Below are 22,763 nucleotides of genomic sequence, written 5' to 3' on the forward strand. Positions count from 1 at the left end.
AGTCACTAATACTTTTGGTAGAAATTTGGCTACTTTGAATTTTTAAATAAAGTCAATCCTCTTGTACTAAATTATATAAATATCTCCCAATCCTAAGTATTTAAATTATTTGAGTATTCAAGTATTTGAAGAAGTCCTGAAATATTTTGTGCCACCAGAAAAGACACTTCTCAAAACTGAGGACCTTAATTTGACAAAAAATTCGAGGGCCTTTCTGTTCTACATCGTTTTAGCCAGTCAGATTACTTAGCCTGAATGGTTTTCCCATTATATATCCTCTGAAGAATACAACAATATTGACTTCAGGAGAACTGAAGTAATGAATACAAACACTACATACACGCATATGCATGCTTGTGAGTTGCACACAAATGAAGTGATTTTAAATTCATATAAAATTATATTAGTTAATAATAGACACCATCTTCACCAGCATTGATAATGTAATCCATGTTTCCCTGCCAACAAGAGAAGGGGTACTTCCTTAAATTCCAAATACATATATATATTTCCTTATATTCCAAATATTGACTTATTTGTCAGTACATATCGACAAAGCACTCATAAGGACTATAAAAGATCTTCAAAGTGCAAGCTTTCCTCAAAATTATATGTATTAAATAGGCATAGGATCGAAATCCATATTCTACTTGCACTATTGAGTACTAAAATACAGGCGTTCTTTTTTCTCCAGAGGTAATTTCTAACCAGAGAAATTGCGTCCCTAGCTCCTTAAGGCTAAGCAACTTTCTACTGTTGGAAATTCTTTCTAATTACCCTGGCAAATAAGAAGCCTTCCCAAATTGAATTCCTTCTGACAGTAACATGTGATTACATTTAATGATGTTTATTTCTTTGGAGATTCTTCATATTGCAAGAACAGTCTAACCTGCACAGGCAAAAAATGCTGCTATACTTTCTTCTGCTTTCAAGTTACCCCAAAAGAAAGCTATTTGGCCTTCTGGAAACTATTTGGGTACATCAGAGGTGTTTATAGGATTTAGGTAAAAATCTATATATCTGGAATATGACAGTTAATATACCACTTAAAAAAAGACAAAAAAGCACCAGCCCTTAGCCTCTCTATTTGCAAACACTTGCAGTTACTGGCCTTATACCAGAGATAATCTCTCAAATCTAAAAATCAAACATGCTTAATTAGAACAGACCAGAACAGCAGGGGAAAGATCTCTAGAAATATCTTCTTTTACATTGCCATTTAAAACAACCAGATATACAAATGCTTAGTATGTGGTGATATCACAGGCAGCTACCTTTTATTCTGCCTTTTAAATAAAGCAGTGGCTTTGGGGACCTGTAATGTTGATTTTAGTGAATACTGCCTTTCTTCTGGAATAGCAGAAGAAATTTCTAAGGGAGGACAATTATTCCAGTCAGAGAGATTCAGAGATTTCATGGTTATTGCACTGAACTTCAGATATCATTGCTGCTTTAGAAGTAGCTGTATGAATACTTCAGATGGCATTGTAGCATATCCGTACCTTAGTTTAAATGATCTAGTTCATGTACCAGAAGCAGTCTAACAGCAGCTGCACAGAGCTCTTGCAGCTGCACGAATGTGTATTAATTTACCTTGCTGAGAAGCCTTGATAATTCCCTCAAGCTGAGCTCTGCATTAGCATGATTAGCCTGCCAGTTTTTTAAGTTAGGTTGAGTAACTTCACAGTGCAGGGAGATACAGTATAAAAGAAATCACCAAGGCTTGAAAGCTATGGATATGGTCAATGGTCTCACTAGAAGGCATGCTTGCTAGCAGTTAAAGCTGATCCATCACTGTGCTGGTGTCCAAAGCATGTAAAAACACACAGTGCACACTTTTCCTCTGCATCATGATATGACATAATAATGTATGTGCTCTGAATAACTTATGTCCTAAAAATACACCAGTCTGTGGTAGCCTTAGTCTAGATTTCATCTGTTTGACTCAATACAAATGGCAGGAATAGGGTTGCAGCAGAGTCTTTCAGGACTCAGCAGAAGCATTACCTTTAATTCCTCTGCTTCCTTCTTCTGTTTTGTCTGCAGCAGTATCTTTGATTTCCTTGATTTTTGCCACAGGAACTGTTTATCTGATTCTCACTGCCATTTCAACATTGCTCTCAGGAAGTGCTTTCTCTGTCCAATCACATTTGTGTGACAGATGGTGCAAATGACCACCACATCGATGCTAGGATAGTGTGAAATACTATTGCTTACTACTTGATGTTTCACCAGCTGGCATCAGTAGATGACTAGCAAGGATAAATAGGGAAAAAAAGAATTCTGTGTCCTGATTTCTCTGATTTTTTGAACTAAATTTTAAGTGTAGCTCCTCTTCAACCTATTCTAAATGTCTTATTTCTATTCTAAATGACATGGTCCAGTGTGAAGAGTCCCTGTCCATGGCAGGTGGGGTGGAGCTAGATAATCTTGAGGTCCTTTGCAGCCTTAACTATTCTATGATTCTATGATTTTTACACATTTCTTCTTGCCAATGTTCTTGATCTCTAACAAAATTTGCAAAGAAAATTTCTTTCCATTGGAGGCATAGCTCAATATCTTACTCACTATTTAACTAACAGCATCTTACTCTATTATTTAAACTCCTCTATTATTTGTAGTAAGCAGATTTTTGGCTAATATGTAGAATATATCCACCCGTTCCACCCAGACGCCTCCAAGTCTCTCAGTAGGTGTTTGGGTTGTTAGCTGTTTTGGTCCACCAAACATGTCAAGAATTCACTTGTCTGGAACAGCAAAGTCTAAATGAAAGAAAATGCAATCTTTATCATCTTTGATCTTCTTCCTAGTACACACATCCTGACTTTTACTGTTTGAATCTCTGAACTAGAATTCAGTATAGAAAATATGCAGACTTCCTGCTTCAATATGACTGGACTTTTCTTGTCAGGCTAAGCAGTCATTTTCCCATTTCTATTTGTACATGTCATTACTCATTCTACCTTCATCAAGTTCCCTTCTTACATGGCCCACAACCCTGCTTGTTTACTGTTCTAAGCTCAACAATTTGCCTGTTTTCTGCTCAGTCAAGCTTCAGACTGATCGTCTCTCAGGTCATTTTCTTCCCTAATTTCTACAACTTTTTTCCAAAATGGTGGTGAAAAAACTGATGCAGGTCTTCTCCTGACCCCTGATTTTTTTTACCAAGACCTGTTTGGTGGGGGGGTTTGTTATTAGTAGTATTATTTAAAAGACACTGTTACCTCTAAGGCATACAAAAGTCTACTACGCTTATTGTACCGTGCATGTGATAGAAATGGAGTTATGTTTTTACTCTGAGAAAAACGCAACATCATGTAAGAACATTTGCAATCGCTGTGCAGTCTGTTGGTAAATATAGCTTTTAGCAGCAGTGTTAAAAAAGGTAGAAACTTATTTTGCAAAATGAATCTTGGTTGATAAAGCAACAAATATTCAGCTTTTGTAAGCCTGAAACCCAAGTGAAACTTCTGTTTAGTTCTATTCTTTTTGTTAGAGGTCTGAGAATGCTTTGCAATGATTTATGACAACTGCCTATTCTCAAATGTAGCTATGAGTAAGGCCATCTAAAACACCTGCAAAAAGAGACAAGAAATTTAGCAACACTGAAAGATATCATATTTTCAGAATCATTCAGCAAAGGACGTTAAAAACATATCCTGCTTCCCATCCATACAACTAAAATTCTCTCTCAGATGTAATTTTATGTTCAATTTAATGTAAAAAGCTTTCTCTGAATGAGATTGGGTTTTTTCTAGTGCTAACCATTCAGAATTTTGTCTGGCAGATGAGATCCCTGATTTGTCTCTTTGACCAGATGATTCATATCTCTGAATCTTTTTGTTACTTTTTCCCTTTTACAGTAATATCAAACTTGTACAACTTGTCTTCAATTCCACTTCCATTTTAAACTGTTCCTACAGTAAATGAGAAATAGCAGATTGACTTCTGACTACTCTATGGTGAGAGTAGTCCCTGCCCTTTTTTAGTGTGTTCGTTTTTGGTCGCTCTTCTCTTCCTTATGCTGACACTTAGCATTTGGAAAACCAGCACCACAATATCTTTCTACAAACCTCCCATTTCATGAAGCCTGCCTAAGAAACAATAGTAAAGCTGAAAATGTGCAGCAATGACTACCTCTCATATCCACCACCTTGTAGTTTACTTCTGTCTTTATGATCACCAATCATCCTACATGTCTATCTCTTGTGATAAAATTCAAGTTCAAACTTTCAGTCACTGTTTTTTTTGTCCTGCATTTGTACAGTAGCTACAACAGTGGGACCATCATGCAGGATTAGCATACTTAAATAATACAGAAAAGCAAAGTACAGTTAATGGAGACATCAGTTATTCTGAAAGGAAATATTTCAGCTTGGTTTACATATTGTATATTAACACAAATGCTTCTTGTTGGAACAAATCAAAACAGAACTGTTACTGTGATTTGGCAGATTTACAGAAGGTAAACCCCATTGTGCTACATATTCAGCCTTAAATTATGAAACCGTATTAACTGCATGGCAAAAGGCAAGTGAAAAGTATTTATTTAAAGTACACATATAAGGAAAAAGCTATATTATTTAATTTTAATACTTAAAAACAACTAGGTCACCTTCAGAAGCTCCATTCACTGTACTAAGGTTAAAACTCACATATTGAGGTCAACTAGATAAAATATGTTGGTGCAGAAAAATATCTTGGTAAGATACATAGTATTGTACATTCATCTTTAAGGGGTTTGTCACATCCTTTCACAGCATATTCTGTTACATCTCATTGCTTCAAAAGGACAGATACTCTGCCTTTTAAATGGGTTTTATGAAGATGGAAAAATCCATTTCATACTGATTTTATACTAGGCCAACTATTGGAAGTAGCAAGGTTCTGTGTAGAATGAAGAAAAAAAAGAGAAAAAAAAAAAAAAAGGCAAAAGCCTTCTAAAAAGAGATTTAACTTTGAAACTTTATGTTTTAAAAAATCCACCTTTTTTTTTGTCTTCATCCCAGAGGAAAAAAAAATAATCTTGGTGGAATACAAAATATTTTGACTATACTGTATATTTAATGACAACAATTACTATAACCTAAAATATGAACATATTTTATCACTTATTTCCTCAGACTCTTAGTAGCTCTTTTTAGTTCTTTACATTTTTTTACTCCTTTAGCAAGCAAGACAACAAAAAAGTTTGGTTATCTGGAAAGGTTAACAAAGAGTAAACAAGAACCTCTGTGATAGAGGAAAAAGAGAAAGTTGTTCATGTTCTGTTCCAGGAATAATGATGCTGATGTTCACTTATTCGCTTTTCTATTTTGTCTCTGCTTAACCTTTTCCCTCTCAAGAGGAAAGGCACTTGCCACTGACAAATTATTCACATTGGGTCAGATGACCGTAATCAAGTAATTTATTTGCATAAGTTTTCAACTGTTCCTCAGAACAACAGCACTAAATAGGCAACTAATTCTCAAGTCATGCTGTGGGTATTAATAGCAGCTGAAATGGATAAGGAAAAATTTGGTCAACTGGGTGAACAACACATATAACCCCGAGTAATTTGATTTATTATTTATCTAACATTCAGCTTGATCCATGCAGTCCACAGGAAAAAAAGATTTTCATGAGGATCAGCAAGGAAATACTGCTCCAGTGGAAAGTGAGTTTATAAGAATGATAGTTTGTTTCCTTAGTGCTGCTTCACTTGGTTTCAGAGTGGTATTAAGTGGCCAGGTTTTCAGAGTGCTTCCTCATCATTCCGTCTGCAAATCAGTGTCAGCAATAGCACACTGACAGTCACCTTCAAAAATTGGCTTTATGCTGTTACTATGCTGCTTCTTTTGCAAGCTCTTTGTGCTGTTCACAATGGTCAACAGCAAAAATCCTTGAAAATCCTTCTGTGGGCATGTTTAAAATGAAGATTAAAGCACTGTGTAGTATGAGTGAGCAAGCTACCACAAATGGCACACAAAAAAGTATCTGCCTATAGAATGCCTAACAGTTTTGGCCTGAAAAAAACCTCCAAACAATACATAATTTTGATCCCATTTTCAGAACTATTGAAACACCTGATTCACAGTAGTCTTGAAAAACTACTGCTTCTTCATCCTTGGTTTATGCTACCAATCACTGGTATATCAGCTATTACAGTTTGTCAACCTCCTATTTGGAACTGCATTAAAAAATCATCAGCCATCAAGTATATATATTTTTTTTTTCACTTCACAGTTTCCTTTTCTCATATAAACAAATTGTAAACTGGGGTTAAGTGTGACATTTGTAACAACCTTTGGAAGGACAAGACTATCATAAAATCAGCCTAAATTAATGCACTCAGAACAGAACTTCAGCTTGCTTTACCATGCCCTTATCATGTACTTTGATTCAGCACTATCCATCATTTTTTTTATTTCTGTATACATTGTTTTAGAACTTGGGTGCACACCGTATTTCCCACAAAATGCCATTCTCTGCGTCTGTCTATGAGAGAACAACATGAAATGAGACAAGCTTGTTACACATCCTATTAGCTCACCTTCACCCTGACTCATCTGGTTAAACTGAGTTTATGCGATTTAATGGTAATGAGATAGTCAGTGAGTATAACAAATAAATGGATGTTTTGCTAATAAATAAAGCTCTGATCTTGTCACTTACCCCTGCTTGGCAGAAATAAGGTTGAAAACAACACTTCCAAGTTCTAAACAAGTTTGATTCTACTTTGTAGTATTCCAGCTAAGTAAAAATAACTAATTTGCAATGAAATTATGAAGATATAATAGAAAACTTCACTTAAAGGTATGTTGATCATACATGTACTATTAAAGTAATTGATCAGTAAGAAAGATCTGGCATTAGTCTGTATGTACACTGTATTTTTATTAATACTACTTCTGCTTTACTTTTAAAAAAATCCTCACATACTTTTCTGCATTTAAGAAACAGTACTGAAAGTAGTGTGTGGTTTTGGTTTTTCTCTTTTGACGAAGACATATATTGTATATATGTCCATAAAAACTCCTGGACAGGTATGCAGAGAATTATTACTGAGAATGTCACTGAAAATTGATGGTTCTCTAGTGAATTAATTGCTCAGCTAGTTCTTTGGGTTAAGTACAATTATTTTGCCAGAAAACACTGCAGAATTACTAGACCTCTGCCAAGCTATGCATTTCAGTAGCATACAGCTGTCTGAATTATGTTTGAAGCTCTGATTATCTCTGTGCTGACGAATATACTTTCTGCCATAAGTTCAGAACAACAGTAATTGGGAAGGTTTTCTGTTCCCTTGTGTGATATCTTCATCCTGGCTGACAACTGTTTCTCTTTTCTTCTCCTCCTCCCAAGACAGGAGGAAAATAGATGCTGAGAAAAGGTTGGGTTCATTCTCTTTCAGTCAGGCCGAACAAGTTACTTCTTCCTTCCCTCTTTACATTATATCCTCCCACAAACTGCTGTTCTGCTCATATCCATGATTCCTCTGATACTATTATTGCCTAGAAGAAATCTGAAAAGTCCAGGTGAGCAACAGGCCAAATCTGCATTTATCACCTCTAGAGTTGCTTTGCATCTTGTTCCTCACTCTTGGCATCGTATTTTAAAACCAAGTGCATTTTAATTATTGTTAATTGAAATTACTTTGACTATATTTCATGCTAACATTTGCCTACTGCTGTGTTGATTGAATGGCTAAGCTATAGTTTTTGTCGCCGGATCTGGCTTTAGCAGGACAGCTGTGTCTGTGTATGGTGGTTCCTGACTCTATGTTTTCATATATGTTTAAAATTTAGATTTTTTGGGGTGCTAACGTGACTACCTGGAGGCCTGAAATAAAGCTGCAGTCAGTTCTCTGTACTGTACTGCATTTTCTTCCTGTCTACCCAGACACACATATTTGGGTATTTTCAAGGTGCAAGCGTCCACTTAATATTTGGACATACATACAGTTAGTGGGAACTAGCTCATCATTCAGGAACCATTTTCTCCTTAGTCCCCAGAGCAGAAAAGACACAAGTCCTTAAAGACCCACACAGCATTATCAGGATCTATGAAGGATAGCTTTCTTCTCTTATTTTCAATACCTTTCCTAAGTGTTTTGGTGTGGTTTTAATAGATATTTGAGGGAAAAGAAAGGGAAGACTTACATTCCCTTGAGGGAAATAAGTAGACATAAAATACTTCAAAGCTTACCACCACAAAGTGCATATCTCTTTTGTAGACAAGTAGGACCATATTCTTATGCAAAAAAGTATTTTAAAGTCATCCTTGAGGGGCAAATATCAATTGTCAGCTTTTATGCTGGCCTAGCAATTTACTCACAACTATTCATTATTAAATACACCCTAGACTAATTTCTCTCTTTAACACTGGTGATCAGGATATGTCTGTTAGAGGTGGTACTTGGTTCTTTCATATTCAAGCAAGCCATTTTTAAAACCCGTAGTCCAGGGAATGCCACAGATTTTAACATTGTTCTTCAACTGAAAAACAAGAGAATCACAGGGCTCAGATTTTTTTTAAATCTTATGCTCTTCTGCATATATTCCTGGAGATAGGCTGCGACTTATGCAGTTAGGGATGACTTAAGCAGGTGAGAATTGTCTCTTCAGTGCTGACTTGTGAGTAAGGGAATGCATAAATCATTATACTTCTTCATTATACTTCTTTCTGGGTTCAGCTAGACAGCTCAGCAGACCAACACATGGAGCCCTGTGATGTGGTGCTGCATCAGCACTTGAGGTGCAACTCTTCAGCTTAACCCACTCAAAAAAAAATTATTAAGGGAGCTTTCCCAGTTGCCAGGGCTGCAGTTTTGCCTAGCCTTCACATATATAAAGAATTAGCAGATTAGTATTTGATCAAACACAAACCTTCACTGTACACTACAATTTCTTTTAATGCAGGGGAATAAAAATACCAAGCAAACAATATTTGTCAGTCTCTTAAAATAAATAGTAAAATTTTCTCCTTCAACATCCAATGCAATAACACATAAATGCTCCATTCTTGGCAGTGTTCAAGGCTAGGTTGAACAGAGCCTTGGGAGACATGGTCTAGAGTGAGAAGTCTCTGACTATGGCTGATCTTAAGCTGATCTTAAGGTCCTTTCCCTTCTGCGATTCTATGATTATTCAACATAAAAAGTCTTATTCAGCTTTTAAATAAAAGATATCTTCTTGAGACTTTTAACCATCACAAATCTACAACGGGGATATCTGCCTTCAGTTTTAGAATGCGCACAAGTAACTACTGACATGTTCAAAGTGGATGTTTTGAGAATCTGAGATGGATAATGAATAAAGTGAAGAAATTTACTTTTATGGTTCTCATTCTGCTCTGTGGAAGGATTTATCCATTTTTTGATATACATAAATAGCTTGCCTTAATGTTACAGAAAATTTCTAATGTGTCTAGTCATACTCTTTCAGTCAAGATGACCAGAGAATATAATCACACTCATCATATTCTTCCCCTTTCTTCTCCCAATTCCCAGTATTAATCTCATGATAAAGGTAGAAACAGTAAACTTTAAAAAACATATCAACCATCCAGGGTTGAATTCTATATGCAAGCACACAGATACCTTGTTCACTGTTTTTTTTTTCCCTTGTCTTGCATGTATTTTATCTCCAAAATTTTAGACTGAACTTCTATCCAGAAAACTTAGCCTTAAGTTAATAATCCACAGTTTGTAAGTTCTAAGAAGTAAAATAAATCCTAGCTAAGCCATCACTTCTTTTCCCAAAGATAGTCAGAACATACAGAGGCCATTTTATGCCAACTCTGCTTAGTTTTCTCACACTAGCAAGGTACATTGGAGCGGGAGTGAGAGGAGGAGGAAGCAACAAGACAAGACACATCTTCCACTCTGCCTTCTCAGGTGCTGCCATATGGTACAGCTTTATAACTGTGTATGTAGATGTCTTTCATTCTCTGCTTTCTCCCATGGTTAATCATCCATCATCCATCATTGCACTGTTTAGCATGCTGCCAGTGCAGGCTGCACCTCTCCAGGGGTTCGTTCCACTTTGGTTATGCAAACTCCAACATCACTGCTTATTTCCTACAGCCCAGTATGTTTCCCTGTGCAATTTAGCTTCATTAGAGTTACTGTACAACATGCAGAAAAAGATAATTTCTCTTTGAAAGTGCGTCTGCATAAAATATTACAAATTCAGATTAGGAGTTCATGGCTTTACAAGAGATCACCATGGCCTTGCACAGTGTAAGGTCAACAAAGATTTTTCTCTACTGGCAAATGGAAAAAAAATGTTCAGTGAATAAAAATTTTAGAAACAATATCGTTTTAAAAGGGCAATGCGAATGGCTTCAGCATGTGCAGCAACATTAGCTTTAATTCCAAACACCAAGTTGAAATATACGAAGTATGCCAACATCAAAAGCAGCAGCTCACCAGGTAACAAGATGAAAGCAGTGTGAAAGGGAGGCATTTTTCAAACTACATGACTAGAATTATAATAGTAGTAGAAATATGAATATACATAATGCATATATCAATAGTTCTATACATATATGCAAATCTATGTTATTTTTATGACACATGTTATATATATGTAAAATTAATAACCCTCTATAGGCTATTTTTATATAGAGTTTTATATATATACACGTACATGTACATTTATATATGTATGCATGTGTATGTGTATGCATGCATGAAAGCTTAGTTTTTTATATATATGCACACAAAGAGTTATTTATTTGAAACTACATGCATTTTAGAGTTTTCTTTTACTAAATGTAAATGACAGCGCAGTGACAGGTGTTGCAAACAGGATAAACTGGTTACAGTGAAGTGAGGACAGAGTGAATTTTTTGAGGAGCCAGCAATGATTTTCATGTGATAATCTCTGCTACATATTTTTTCCACCTCACTCTTCTCTCTCTTTCAGGCTTGCTAAATTAGTAAGTCACATTGTGACCGATACACCTAACAAGAGAGGTCATTTAGTGAAGTCTGGGCCAGCACATTCTGCTTGAACAGTATGTGATGTCTTCAAAATCCCTTTCTTTCCTGCAGGGAAAGTAAAAGCTTCATCAGTTCTTCTGTGCCAAATACATTCTTCTGCAAGTGATACTTCCAACAAAAAGAAAATCTTTGCTCATACAAAGAGACACCCAAGTTATATCTCCCTGCACCACGTTGAAACCACAGGCACCCACTGGCATGACAGCCTTCTGAAGGGATCAGTAGTATAACGACATTAACACCAAGGGCCAAGACATTGCACTACTTCTGTGAAGTATATCCTGCAAGGAGACACATGGGAAGGTGAAGGACAAGGGAGGTCTGGGGTCGCTGAATCCATTATTTTTCTGCCCAAGAGCTGGAAGCACAACATCAGAAATGTCACCAGGCTCCTCTGGGTGAGTGGACAAAAATCTGGAGCTGAGCCCTGTGCCTAGATCTATCAGTGGAACTATGCCAGTGAAGAATGTTTTATCTCCAAAGCTGTTATGGAAAGATTAATGTTAAAAAAAAAATTTCCACATTCACTTCTAGGTAAAACAGGAAATAAATCCAGCTTGTTTTTTTCAGTCTCCTTATCCCATTTTTTGTATTTTTTCTTTCTGCTGATTTTAATGTAATTGCCTATGCTGTCTTTAAAAACTAGCACTTAAGAGAAAAACTTTCAGCTGGATCTCAGTCAAACCTCTTGAATTAATCCCTTTCTGACAAAAGAAAAAGTGATTCTAGCACATGCAGTGAACTGCAGGGGAAAATATTCCTAGTTAGATGCTTAAATGCCTAATTTGCTGCTGCTGACACATGAGCAGACAAATACAGTATCCAATACCTAGCAATTAAATTACACTGAAAATGAATGGAGGTTTGAGTCCATCAAGACAAAGAACACTTGAAAAGTTGAAGCTCTTAGGCTTTTCTAATATCAATATTAAAAAAAAGTCTTTCAATATCAATATACAGTAAGGAGAGAGTAATCAGTAAACTAAGTACTCTACGAATTTAGTGCTCATTCTACAGAAAATTGCAGATGTACACTGCTAGCCAGAATATGGTAATAATTCAGTGTTGATCATGGTATTTTTATTCTAACACTGCATTACTCTAAAGCGCGCTTTTTGGTTACAACATTTAATGTGGATCATTAATTCTTATACTTAAAAATGTGTATCCTTGAGCTATAAAAGATACGGTACATCTTCATTCTTTATAATCTACAAAAATACCATCCTGGTACTGATCATTTCGAAGCAGCACCAGTTGGTTTTAGTAGCATGTAGTGCATTCTTCTATAAAGCTATTTAATACAAGTTTGCCTCATGCTGGTTTCTATTTCTACTGATGTTCTCTACAGCTCATCTAGTTTTAAAAGAACAGGAGCCAGATCTATTTTCAAGATAGCCAGGGTGAATCAGAGGAATCAAATTACTCTGGCCTGTCACAGACTATGCTAAGCACTAAGTAGTTGCACAGCTTTAGTTTGTAGGAGGCTGTATACCCTCAACATCCCCCTGTGCCCATGCTCCAGGGCTGCTTATTAAGGCACATGCTGCTGTTTCTGCTATTTGTGATATCCACTAAAACACTCACAACAATAGACATAAACACAAAACTGAGGACTTGTAATCAATGTACAGTTCTATTTTACAAGCCAGTAGCTTTAGCTTAAGTGTTTTTCTATATTTTCAAAACAATGGAGATATTACTAACAACAGATATTACCAACAACAAAACAGACAGACAATAGATTTTTGATAGATTGGAGAGGGCTTTTCCATCCTTCTGTTCACATAAAAATTCTTCAACACAAATGATGTTTTGTTTATTTATATCAGCCTCAGATTCATTAGTTCAATGGAATTATATTTGTCTCCAACAGAGAATAGCTTTCTCGGTTTTCCTACCGTGGTCTTGTTTCATGCCTCAAAAACTGAGTTTCTCTCCTCTTCCTAATGCAAAAGGCAACACTGTTGAATGGATTCAGTGACCAGCAGTCAGAAGAAGGGGAATATTCAGCTCTAGAATTAAAATGCAGTACCTTTCTCTCTGAGCAACATTGAAGTCAAGAATTGAAAACATTCTAGGGGTGACAGGGTTAATGAGTCTTATTTACAGAAAACAATTTGAGGACCTACTAAACCTCTACATCATGTGAAGATGAGCCTTGACCTAGTAAGTCAGCGAACGAGGGCCTCCACATGCCCAAGATGAATTCTAGGGTATAATTAACAGTCCTGAAACTCAAAGGAACAAGCAGACAGATGTGCATTTCTTTAAGAGAAATTGAAACATCTGAAGAGAGAATCCCAGAGGTCTGTATGACTTGCAAAAGGATGGGAGTTAAGCTTAGGGTTTTTTTTAAAGCACTTTCAGGAAATTCCCATACTGTTTCATTGACATACTTCATCTGTTACATCCTAGTTTTACTGGGAAATGAAGTGGGAAGATGAGGCCTTGAACAGCCTAAAATTTAAGGCTGCTTCCATCTGTTTCTTAATATGTATTCTTAATGTGTTTGAAATTTCCATTAACAACCTTTGAAAATACAAACCTATATGAAAATTAAGGACTTTGTTTGAACAGATTTAAAAAAATTACATCCTCTTAACTGATGACTGCTGGACTGCCAAATTCTGGGTTGCAGAAGGGGTAGCAGTAAATGAAATAAGTAAGCAATTCAGCAGAAACTTTCCTGTACAGTTGAAAGATAAATACCCATTTTTTGTGCAAGGCATGTTTCCCTGACTTTATATGAAAACACATCTTCACATTCAGACAGAAATATGTCTGTACATTCAGACAGAAAAGAAATAGACAGAAACTACCTGTTATGATAATCTGTCATATAATAGTTTGTTACAGTTCCAATACATCTATTCTAAGCAAACGAAAAGTATACGGGATAAATGCAAGTTATAGCAGTATCAGCCTCCATCTTAGACTGAGTTAATTTACCGTGTTCTTTGGGTCTGTACAAATACGTTGCTATGTGTCCTGAGCTAGCTAGTTTCACACACTTCTGTGGCTTCTATGAAGTCAATCCCTCTCAAGTTATGTTGTGAAAAAGATTAAAATTCAGTTTCATCTCTTCTTACATGAAGCATGTGTGGTTTCCTGAAGTAAAATCTATGTATCTTTTTGCAGCCTCCACTGGGATCTGAAGTCCAAGTCCCATCCTCCATCCAGGCACTATCCTTGAGCTAGCATATCATATATTGTTTAGCCGCAACTTATACTTCATACTAAGGGCATGACAGTAATTACTGGCCATTGGCCATAGAAGTTACATGTTTGGCAATAACTTAAGACTCCTTAGTCATAGTGCCTTCCAGTGCTGTCTCATATGTAAGCCATAATCACAAACCTCAGAGCTGTTGAACACACCACTATAGCTATTCTGATGTGGTTGAAATTCCACTTGGACACTGGAATTTTTCCAATAACTTTTCCAGTCACAAAAGCTTTGGTAAGGCAGGATTGCAACTGCCTGGTTTAGGTACTTCCCACAATGAAGTATTTTCTGTTCGAGTCACTAGTAAGCTCCAGGCTCTGTGACTCTATCCATGGTTATATTTTTTGTCCCCAGTGGTACTACTCATAGAATTTTCCATATCACACCAAACCTTAAGACAAAACTTCTACCTCTGTCCCAGATCAGTAATTAAGTACCCATCTCCCATCTACTGTCCCCTCGATGTTCAGCCACATGCTGGTACAGAAACAGAAGCACACCATTTGAGGTAGAATATCTTTTCTGGGTAGAGCAAACCTTCTTTTCACAATTGCAACCATGGCATTTTTACCTTAGTTTGCATAAATGCAAATTACACTGCAGTTCATTAATTTATCTAGGACTTAAAATCCAAGTCACAGCGTTTGTCTTCATAAACCTGCTGCAACCTTGAATTTCAAAACACTGGGAAAAAAATCTATGAAGAGAGGTCCTGTTTTCTTTCTTTGCCTCATATTTACAAGGTGTGGTTTCATATTCTTTATGTAAATATAATAGCCAATCAATACTCTTCATTAAAAAAAAATAGAAAGAAAAAAAAAAAGAAACCCAGAAAAATTCACTCAGTCCCTCTGTTTTCTTTCCCCACACACATCTTAGACAAATTCATAAACATCCCTCCAAGCATTTCTGGACTTCTTTTTTCTCAGGCAGAAAACACTGAAGGAACATAAAAACAAGAGTAAGGAAAAGTGTATGAGCAGGTCAAACATATAATGATACTCTCCTAGCACCTGGATTTTAGATGGACTTCCTGATCTAGAGGTAGATTTTTCTGACAATATCAGGGAAGAAAAATTAATCCAAACCTGTACAAGTCAATCAATTCTGGAACCCAGGCAAACATTTGAAAAGAATTTTCACAAATATTGGCTGTGAGAAAGTTGGTGTTTTTTTTAACCCACCAATGATTTTTTTTTTTATGCCACTTAGTTCCTAAGCAGGTAAACCTTTGAATAATCATTCCTCATCCAGGTCCTCTATGTCACAATGATTTTATCCACTTTCATCATGTCCTTCATATGGTCACCTTTTCTAGGACACTAATATTTTTATATGTAAATCTTCCACACCTACACTAAAAACATGTTTCCTTTTTGAGCATCTTCTCCACTATGTTATTTTTTAGGCTGAAAAAACAAAAGCAGGACCTGAATCTGAAATGTGTGGAAATTATCAAACATTAGTGATGTTTACTATTATTAAAACAGTGCCATGCATCATTGCTCATGCTTTGGCTTTCTTGGGGTGAAAGCACTTCTGTGAACTCATTTATGTGTGCAAAAATCACAGCTCTGAATGGAGAAAGAATTAGTGTGCTTATAGTCTCGTGTCTTTTTCAGGCTTCAAAATTAAGAATCGAGCTTTGAAATTAGGAAGGCCAAGATATTTCCCTCATTTCAACCTCACAGAATGCCAGTGGGTCATATCCTGTGGCCACAGCAGCCCAGTGCAAACCATCACCCATGTGCTTTTATTACAAGTCAGTGGCTGCTGCATGTGTTAGATTGCAGAAGCAGCCCTTCTTCATGCAAACATCTATTATTGTAAAATACAGTCAGAGGAAACTAAAAGCAAGTCAGAAGATAAATCAAACCAAATCTTTGAAAATCATTATGGGCAATCTTTAAATTCTGTGTCCCAGACAGTTGGAAACCTATCAATTAAATATCTGAAGTTGCAATTTCTTTGTAAAATCAATTCGTTTTCATCTGAATAAACAATAGAAATGAAAGTCAGTACAATTTGGAATAGTCAAACAGAACATTGCATGCATTTTTCAGCTACTTCTCTTTATTAAATAATCCTAACTTGTTGCTTTTATACCCAATATTGTATATTTTATTGTTAATTTTTTACATTGGTAGAAAAAAAATGCACAGCTCTGAATTTTGATTCAAGTCCTAGCTACAGAACCATAATAAATATGAAATACTGAACAAGTGGGTATCCCAGAATAAAAAGCTAAATGACATATAAATTTGGAGGTTTGTTTAAACATTTCTGTTCCTCCCAAAACCTCCCAATTATAAAAATAGGCTGGTTTTAATAGTTAGCAAACCAACAATCAGCTACCATTGCTGATATAAATCATCTTAATTCCAAACAAGTCAGGGAGTTACAAGGTCATATAATAAGAGTGATAAGAGCACGGTTTCTGTTTGAATTTGAGGTGTACCAATTTGTATTAGAATATTGCTCAGGAGTAATTCAGCCATTTGTTCACCAGTATGGAGACACTTCCAGACTATGACATATTTCAGCACCTAAAGTGACCTGAGAAAAGTCCACAACATAAATAAGCAGCCTCACCTTTTATCTCCTTTAAATTTGTTTTGCACACTGAAGTGAGTTGATGTGGAGACCAAAGTCATATTGAAATCAGTGTCAAATCAGTGGAAGCAACACAAATAATCATGTCCTATTTTTAGATTTGCCCTGACAACTTCTTCTGTTGTTATGACTTGTTAAAGAGAACAAAACACTTGTTAAAATATACTTTATTTGTTCTTGCTCTGTGCTGCAGGTCATCTTTTTGTTTTCCTTAGCTTAGAAGTTTGCCTGTTCCCACCACTCTCACCTCAGCTTGCACAGCAGGGGTGACTCACCTCATACTTGCTTTGGCCTTTAGAGATAGAGTGCATGAGTGTTTTGTCTATGAGGAAGAGTGGAGTAATACAGCTAGCAGCTGCTTTCATTTTAAAGGAGGAATGATACTGTGGAAGGTGGCTCTTGCATGTAATATCCTAGTGAAGTTCTTTACAATTAAAGAAAGTTCTACTGAAGAAACAGCTAGCACTTCACACTGTGCATTAGAAAGATGAATACGGGGCTCATGTCTGCATTCAAAACTATCATTAGATGGGTTTAAAGAAATTATTAAAGCTTTTTCTGTTAGCAACAATATCAAGCATTTGTAACCCACTCTAGTTTCACAAAGCAACTGAAAGAAAACAGGAAATTCCTTTAGTACAACTAATACATGCATCTTTAGTGGCTGGTAATGATAACCTAAACATATACAATCTTTTAGTCACCCATCCTTAAAGTGAATCCATTAAGGGAAAAAAATCCCAAATAAACAAAACCCAAACCAACAAAAAAAACCCACAAAAATACGCACAACAAACAGCAAACAAACCAAACAAGCAAACAAATAAGATCATTTTGAGGAGAAAAATTACAAGAAGCGCAGGAACAAAATAAGTGCCTGTTTTTCAAAGTTAAAGCCATTTGAAATCCTGTCATCCCTAATGAGAGATGTGAGGTTACAGCATGTCCAGGTCAAGCACAATGAAGCACAGTAAGATTTTTTTCCTGTTCTTTATACTTGCCATTTTCAAATAACATGCTTTTTGTAAACCCATAGTAGGAATAAAGATTTCAGCAAATAATGGTCTTAAAGACTTTAGATTGGGGAGATATACTAGATATGCCTATTTCCTTCGATTTTTTTGTGATTCCTAAAGTATTACTATACCTTGCACTACAGAGATAGAAAAAGACTAAACTACAATGCTGATACATTATTGTAATACAGAAGTGGAGGCAGTTTCCATGGCTCTCATAAGATTGTATTTATGCCTGCTACAGTATCTGAATATCCATCCACGCTTGCAAAGAGTAGTCTGAACAGTGTTATGGAAGTCACATGATACCTCACACTTTCAGGAATAATCCTTAATCATTTATAGCAATGTTCAGGAGTAAACTGAGTCATTTTTCATCAAATGAGTAGTGTTTACAGTTTCAGATTTTTGAATCGCTAAAGAATCTTTGCTTTATTATTTTTTAATGTATTTTACTTTCTTAGAATAGGGAAAAATAATGTAACATCACATAAAAGTGATATTTTATTAATAATACTGATGAAAACTATCGGGATACTGATAATGGTATTATATCTATTTTACTGAGTAAAATATATACTGAAGAGCTCAGAAGTTAAAAGCAATGTCTATATTGCTAAAGGATGTGATACTAACTCCCTGAAATGCAGGCAGAACTTTTCAGTGGGCTGTCCTACAGTGAATAAGACAGAATTATAATTCAGTTCTTTTTTTGAGCTCAGTAAGAGACATGCCATCTATATGCAGTATTCCTGGTATTCATTTGTATATCATATCAACTTTGAAGGCAGAAATTCTTTGTGAAAAGAAAAAGGCTTTTCTATTATCTTAAGTACCACAGATAAAAATATGGACAGAGCTGCAGGAAGAAAATCCTTTTTTGTACAACCAGATATACTCTCAGTGCAGAATTATACCCTGCACCAAATTAATAAGTACTGTATAAAATATAAAATATTATTCTCTTTCTCAATTATATCAGATTTCAATTCTTCCTTGATATAAATTATATTTCTATTTAATTTATATCCATAATGCATTTTTTCCTTTCAAATATTTTACACCTAAACCCCACCTTCAAACAAAAGGACATTTAACTCTTTTGTTTGTTTGTTTGCATCTACCAAATAAATTTTAAATATTTCATTTATAAAATAGAATTCTTTGCTTATGATTTTCCTTTTTAAGTAAATTCATACACCTGTAAGCTAAGTTTTATGATGTCTTTTGGTTCATTTGTGCTAAACTTGTATCGAAAAGTGTACAGCAGTCTTTTGATATGGAATACTGTAATTATACAAAACTTGCACTGATACTCCTTAGCTTATGACATCAGTCTCCACTGTGTTAACCAGAGCAGAAATCTGACACTGTATCAAACTATAAACATACTAACAAACTGTAGTTCACTGTATGCTGCTTCACATCCTCACTCTACTCATCCCTGACAACTCATTAAATTACTACTTTGCAGAAATTTAATTCTCTTGAGTAAATCTTTAAAGCTAATTTTCCTCGACTTTTCTTTTTTCACTCAGTAATTCCAGATTCAATTTGTTTGTAATACTGTCAGCCACTTCTGTATATAATCTATCATTTTTCAAGCCATTAACATAGAAATACAGTCTGTATCCCCTTAGACATCCTGCTATACCTCATTAGACATCTCTTTATTAACATGATCCCTGTGCATTAGGCTTCTTTAAGAATGCTTCGTTAGCATTTCAGATGGTGTTTTCCATCTCAAATAGTGCTATAATCCAAGCCAGTCAACTTAAATCTTTCAACCAAACTTTCATGGTGTAGTAGCAAGGCCTTTTTTAAAAATACAAATGCACACAAGAAGGTCCATTATGTCTGTTAATTTTGTAATGCTGTAGAAAAGAAGGATTGACAGGAATTGTCAATGAAGTATTAGTTGGATCAGTAATGTTTAGGCCTTTTTTCTTTTGAAATTTTTTAAATCACAGAGTTTTCAATTTCTGTATCATCCATCCTGACAGAAACACAATATATTTTTCTAGGATTATTACTGAAATGTGAAGGTCCTCAGCTGAAACTAGACTGATACTGGAAATCTATGTTTCTACCCCTTACTTACCTTCATCAAAATCAGATAACATTAAAAATACATTTAAATTTTACCTATTCTTAAGAATGCACAGTTTTTGCTAGAAATTTTTGCACTAAAACTTTTAAAGAGGAACAAAAAGGCTTGCATATGACCCCTTAGGGGTATACTTTGGATATCAGTGCATCAGTCATTCACTTATAAGGTCTCTGGATATTTTTAACTGCTTTTGGGTTTTTTTTCTAATTTAAAGATATTTTTAAACGGCAAATGACAAAAATGCAGACATCATCATGCTGTAGCGTTTAATTGTAGCTTGTGAACAGGATATAGAAGGATAAGAGCTTTCTTGTAAAGACGAGAGGGGTCAAACTTCTCTATTGGATTCAGTGGGGAAAATCTACCCAGTGGAAATCACCATTTTCCTTGGCCCTGAGACTGGGCTGAGAAAATTTAAGCATCTCTGGACCATATTGGTCCCACTCCAAAATAATACAGGTGAAAGCTTCAGAAAGAACTAGCCAGAAAACCCAGATGAGAGAAGGAGAAAAAACTAAAGAGGCATGGGTGAGTCAGATGTGTGATACTTAGAGCTGAAGCTTTGGGGTTTTTTTTAGAAGAGTGATTACCCACTATAAAAAAAATTGTTTGAATTTTGGGTTTTGTTTTGATTTGTTTCTAGTTAGAAAGAATTTCCTGGGTGCAGGGTAAAATGACTGTTTTCTGACATGGCTTTTGGTGTACGTACTTGCATGCATGTATAAGTATATGGAAATAACAGGTTTTATGTTTTCTAGAGCAATGCTTTTTGACTTTGGATACTGGCCATTAAGATGTCTACACTACCAAAATTTAACTCAATTTTATTATAACTTATTGACATTTGCTGCCCTTTTTAACTTATTTTCATCATAAATAAAAACCAGAATAACATACAGAACAATTTTATGTCTTTAGCACAGCAGGACAGAATAAACTTCATAATACAGAACAAAACTCATTTCACTGAAGTGCAATTCCCAGTTTGCCCAAGAGTTTGGCTGCCTTGCACTGTCTGTTGCTTCCAATCCTCCCTCTCTTCAGTTTCACTCATCTTCTCTGCCTACACTCTTCTGTTTTATCCAGTATTATTTCACTTTTCTCATTATATGACTTAGTGTTTCCTTTAACTGACAAAAAAAAAAAAAATAAGGAACCCTATGGAACTAATGAGACGTGCTCATTATATATGAGCACATTTTATATCATTATATGTCATGTGGGACATATACTTTTTGTTTGATAAAAGACTACAAGAGGTCATGTATCCATTACCACCTATTGACATACGTTGGCTGAGATCTCAATCATCCCATAATAAACATTATTAATAAATGATAATAATATATCTAAAAGAAAAAAAATATTAAAGGGACATTAATCTCCCTCCTTTAACTGAATATAAAAGCGTGCACATGTATTAATTACCACTATGACCTGAATGACCTCTCAATGTATTCTGAAATATGTTAGAAACTTAGAAGCACTTTACTCAGTAAAACTTCTCAAATGCATGTATTAACACATAAAGTAAACTTAGTTGACATTATTCAGAAAGCTGTTTTTTATGGGCGCAGGCAATATCATTTCATGACTATATTTTTAGGTTTGAATTTCATAAAGTATATCTTTAATTTAGGGTTTCAAGCTGGTATTTTAGAAAAAGACTATATCCCAAAAGTACAACTTTATTCTACAAATTTTGACTGTAAAAAATGGTGGGGTTTTATACTTCATTCCAGATTAAAATGGAGCCTCTCTAAAAACCAGGATACAAGACAGAATTCAAAGACTGCATGTAACAGTTCAATTAATTGGCAGGTAGCTTGCTAATGAAAGTCTTCCTCCATCCACAAGCAGGTGCAAATAGAATATGTTCATGAGAGCTTATGCTCTGGTTTGACAGTGATTTTCCATTGTTTCATTGCTAATGAAACATTTTGGAACATCTTTGTGAGACTACTTTGATATAACAAATCACACTTTCAGCAACAGTTGTATTAGTTCATTGACTAAAAAGATTATGTATTCTAACATGCTTTTATTATGCAGTGTTTGATCTAAAATAAGTTTGGGTTTGAGATTATTGTGTTTGAGTAAGAAGATAAGATTTCTGTAATAATTTTCAATAAAATCAAAATGCAAAAGCCCTAGATTTCCTATTTAATTGTACCTTTGACTTACTGAGTTTCCTGGAGGTGTAGACTGTTCAGAAATATCTGAAAGAGAGGTTTTATTGATCTATTATGAAAGTCAAATAATTCCAGGTGACAAATTTTACTGAGTGCTTAATTCTATTAATATATTTATGATATTAAATTCTATTAATATATTTATGACTGTAAGAAAGGAGATAATTTTGTGGAATGCAAATAACAGATGTCAATATATATATTATATATATATTATATTATATATATATATTATATTATATATATATTATATATATATCACATATATATATATGTGATTATGAATACATTATATGACAATAATTCAAAATTATTATTCAATATAGGCAAAGAAAAAATGTGTGCGAAAATGAAATTAGGTATGCTTTCTAGTACATATTCTTTAGGAGAGAACGCAAGTGTATTTCTAGTTCTTACATGCAAGAAGTGTTTAGGGTTTTTCTGTTCTTTCTCATTATTTCTTACGAGTAGAGATACTCCACTTAATTCCCATCTTTCCAAGCTGAAAAAGAGGGTCATGGTAATTTGCCTAATATAAGCCACAAAGAACTAAACCAATTTTAAGATACAGCTTGTAATTCTGGCTTCTGGTTCAATATTTCACAAAATTGAAATA

The sequence above is a fragment of the Pezoporus flaviventris genome, unplaced genomic scaffold (genome assembly GCF_033815535.1).
Source record: "Pezoporus flaviventris isolate CSIRO_AGI_PZ_B2104156 unplaced genomic scaffold, CSIRO_AGI_Pfla_v1 ptg000007l, whole genome shotgun sequence".
Lineage (NCBI taxonomy): Eukaryota > Metazoa > Chordata > Aves > Psittaciformes > Psittacidae > Pezoporus > Pezoporus flaviventris.